The sequence below is a fragment of the Sinocyclocheilus anshuiensis genome, unplaced genomic scaffold (genome assembly GCF_001515605.1).
Source record: "Sinocyclocheilus anshuiensis isolate Anshui unplaced genomic scaffold, SAMN03320099.WGS_v1.1 scaffold506, whole genome shotgun sequence".
In the NCBI taxonomy this organism is placed as follows: domain Eukaryota; kingdom Metazoa; phylum Chordata; class Actinopteri; order Cypriniformes; family Cyprinidae; genus Sinocyclocheilus; species Sinocyclocheilus anshuiensis.
This window is the reverse complement of record NW_015544144.1, coordinates 518,933-523,553: the sequence shown is the minus strand read 5'-3', so window position 1 is coordinate 523,553 and position 4,621 is coordinate 518,933.

Sequence of the window (4,621 nt, the reverse complement as noted above, 5' to 3'; positions counted from 1 at the left end):
TTTCCCCCCTCAACTATAAAGGTTGGATGGGGGGGGGGGGGGAAATGAAATCTGCATCCCCTACTGCTAATGGTTGAGATGTTCCTCTCAAAGTCACAGGGGAGAAAAGATGCACATTTAAATAAATGCAGCAGCAAATATCTTATGCAGACGTCAGAGCTTGTACTCCATAGTACAACCTTATATGAAGCAGAAGCAGAAAAGAAAAAGAAAAAAAAAACGCGCGATATATGTATGTATCACAACAAAGCGCTTGCAAATGTCCGAGATTTGTCTAGCCTACTGGAAAAGCCCCCTCATCTCTCGATTGAATCCCCGAGCATGTTCCTGCACTTGTTCAGAGCAAATGATGACACACTTCAATTGCAATAACACCTCCAGGAACCGAGAAAACAATCAAGACTGGAACAAAATCTCCGACGCACACGCTTGGATTTCAAAAGAAGAGAAAAGGACATTGTCCTTTTTTGAATGTGCTGAATAAAATGTAGGTGTTTGTTGAAAAAATAAAATAAAAGCGAAAGCGAACTAAAGAGGAAAGGTAGTCTGTCCACGCGCTTGCCTAGCGGAGGAATGATGTCTGTACTTGTCGGCTCGCGAGCTGCAACCTATTAAAATGCTGCGAGAGTATCCCGGCGCATTTTCATGCATTTCTTCCACTTTTCCACATTCTTCAGCTCAACACACCCTCAAAATAACAATGGATGGATAAATAACCATTTGAAATCAGAGCCGCTCTTTGCACACGCTAGCATGCAGTTGGAAATTTCAGATCAAGATTAACCATCAAATGAAATGATAAAAAATATTGTGCACAGACACATAAGAGGTGTGATTTCTTGTTCATGTATTTTTACTCAGAAGATAAGGGATGCAGGCATTTGCTGTCTAGTTGCTAGGCAACCATGCTAGCGGCGATGCAGAGCAGTGGTGTTTCGATGACACATTTAAAGGAGCTTCTCTGTTGCATCTCCTGGATGTGGGCCCTAGTGGTGATGTGGGCATCCTCGACCCCCAGTTAGCTCCTTGATGGTCCCCACTGAAACATGAGGAACATTGATGTGAAGGGCAGAGATAGGCGGCCGTCAGCACTATCTGCAGAAGTTCAGCTGCAATTTACAAGATTAGTTTAATGAGGCATTACAAGCCATATCAGTAACACCCCTTGATTTTACACCATATGTTTACTGGGTGTAATGTGGAGTGGATTCAGATGTGTGCTTGGCAATAGTCTTGGGTATATGGAATCCTAATGAACTGCCTTTTATGAGACTTTTAAAACCTTACTAGTGATCCTCCGTGTGTCACAATGAATACAAATACAAATTATCACAGATCTACAAAATATATTCTGCTGGGTTGTCCATGTCTGTCTTCTTTGAAAGAAAGGACCAATAAGATGTACCTTTGCTGAAGACTATGAAGATTAATTTCAGGACCATGGACAACGTCATGTCCGCTCAGCTGAGGAAGAGTGGCTTCAGGACCACGGACAAGGTTCTGGATCGCTGTTGTACAGTCCATGTAGAAATGAAAGACTGAAAAAAGCTAAATACTCAAAAAACACATACTGGTTGTGTTTGTTTTCATTTCGGAACAGTCCCCAAAAATCCATATGATTTATGGACATGTACAAAACACTGTAGTCAGAGTAAAAGCCCAAAATATATGGACTACACCTGTTCTGAACACACTAAACAAGCTTCTTTTTTTTAGAACTAGTCTTCTGCTTATGTTCCATGTCATTCACTTGGACCGTACATTGTTGTTGTGCTTAATGTTCTGGAGAGGAAATTCCAGTGGGGGAAATGGGTGAAGCAACCTTTCACTTTCATAGACTAAAACATAAAATACTGTATATCATTCCATCCATCATGACAAACACCTTTAAGCAATTCAAACTATATATTATTATTGTTGTTGTGACAGCTAACTAGGTAAACCAATGTACTAACAACTTATAGTTGTGTCTTGATTTTAAAACTTAAAAAAAAAAAAAAAAAAAAAAAAAGATCTGCTTTAAATTAGTACACATTCATACCTTTTGTTTGTCTCTAGATATATATTTTGGATCAGCCAAGATTATTCAATTCCAAATTATGGCATCACCATCACGTCATTTTTGGTAGAGCTATCATCACCAACACGCACATGTGTTTTACAATGAATATGCATTATTCAGCCTCTGTGTTTGAGAGTTACGGAGCAAATTTATCATGTGATTAGCTAATGGAGTCATGTTTGTACAAGTAAAGTCCTGCTAATCCCATAGACCCAAGGGTCGAATGAGCCTACACTGATACAAATGCTTTCACTGGTAAAATGGAGAAAAACTTGACACACCTCTTTCAAGTGCATGTAGAGAATAAGAAGGTCATTAAGACACATTTCCTAGTTACTTTTAAGTTTCACCCTCTATCCAACCTCGGGTTGGATGCAAGACATCTTTGCAGTCATCACATTAAAGTAAGGTACTTTAGCGAGAGCTCCAGGCTGTCCGAATGCCGTTAGATGCTTTAAAAAATTAGAATGACTGGGATAATGACAATTGAAATGACAGTGCTCCTTTGACAATACTGTATGCGTAGTTATTTGAATCTAAATTGCTTTATGGTCAAGCAATAGAAGAAACATGGCTGCAGGCACAAGAGACCAAGATTTCTGATGCCTTCACTTTTATTATATATATATATATATATACATACACACGCACACACAGTATATTTTAAAAATATTTACATGTATTTATTTACATACATGTATTTATATTCATATAATTTATATTATATATAAATATATTTAATATATAAACATAACATTTATCTGAAATACATACTGTACATTCATGTGCGTATTTATATATACATAATAAATATACACAGTACACACACAAATATAATGTAAACAAAATCTTTTATTTTGGATGCGATTAATCGCGATCCTATGTCATACCCATGTTATTATACAAATTTGTGTCCTCATAAACCACATAAACATGCACACACACACACATTTTTTGTTACTATGTTTTCATCATTTATGATGACTCATGTCACAGGCCAAAACTTTAAAACTTCAGCTACAAATCTCAGAAATATATAACAAAAACAACTATATAATATTATAACAATAATAATAAACCAAATAGAGGGGGAGAGAGAGAGAGAATTCTCCTGACCAAAAGTGTTCATGGAACACCCAGCTATTCTTCTCAAAAATTCACTATAATCCTTCTTCACAATGTACTGTATAGAGAGCCTATTAAATGTTGAGAAGACACAATCATCATTTATCAGTTGTAGATTTTTCATGCCCTTTATTTTTTGTTGCATGTTGTCCCAGGGGAGGCTGGAAAAGAAAATGTATTTCTGTCTCCATTTAAATATCTGGAAACTTAAAGGCAATCATGAGGTAAATTCGAATAGCAACAGCAATTTCACCAGTGCTGACTCACTCAAAAATTTGCTTTGGAAAGCATACGTGAACGTATGCACTTTGGAAGTGCTACAACACTTGAATCTGTTTGTTGCAAAATCTCTGATTAAAAATGTCACTCAGTTGTATTGCGGAAGGCTAATTAAGTATTTTTTTTTTCAACTCTCCCTGTGAGGTTTACATCATGATGTATTGCTTTATCTGTAGTAATGCAGTCCTGAAACGGCTTAGATAGACATTCTTTCTGTTTCCATTGCTGAATTCTGAAAATGCACTTTTGGGCAGTTTATTTGTGCTTACACTAATTATTTCAAACTTTGCTTGAGTGCGACATACACTTAAGTGTTAATGTTTAAAATCTGCAGAACACAAGAGGACATTGCATCATTCACCCACTTAAATGAATAGTTTACCTGAGAAGGAACCTTTCCTGAAAATGTAATTTCGCCTTAGGTGATCCAAGATGAGTTTGTGTCTTCATCAGAACTTTTTTAATTTACATTTTTATTTATTTATTATGTATTTATTTTTTTTGGAAATAAATTAATACTTTTATTCAGCTTGGATGTATAAAAATCAAAAGTGACCGTTTTACATTGATAGACTTTCACAGTGTTACAAAGAAATTATAACTAAACATAAATGCTTTTCTTTTGAGCTTTCTATTCATCATACAAAAGTAACACTGTTTTCACAAATAATAAGAAATGTTTCTTGAGCACAACATCAGCATATTAAAATTATTTCTGAAGGATCATGTCGCTGAAGACTGGAGTAATCACGGAAATAAACTATGTTTTAAAATATATTAAAACAGATAGTAACACTTTATAATAACTTTCATTAATAAATCATTAACAGACATTGCATAATGCTTTACAGACCTTTAGTTGATTTATTCACATAGAAATATGAGATAATATGCTTGTTAATGTTTACTAATGTATTTATTAAACATTCTCTAATGATTAACAGATCATTATTTAATGTAAAATAAAATGCTTACAAATGTAATTAAACTTTCAATTCATATGATCATGCACGTTAAGCATTATATCATGCTTGTTAATGGTTTATTCATTAACGTTATTATAAAGTGTTACCAAACAGATTATTAATATTACTGTTTTTTACTGAATTTGTGATCAAATGAATGCAGTCTTGGTGAGCATCAAAGACTTCTTTT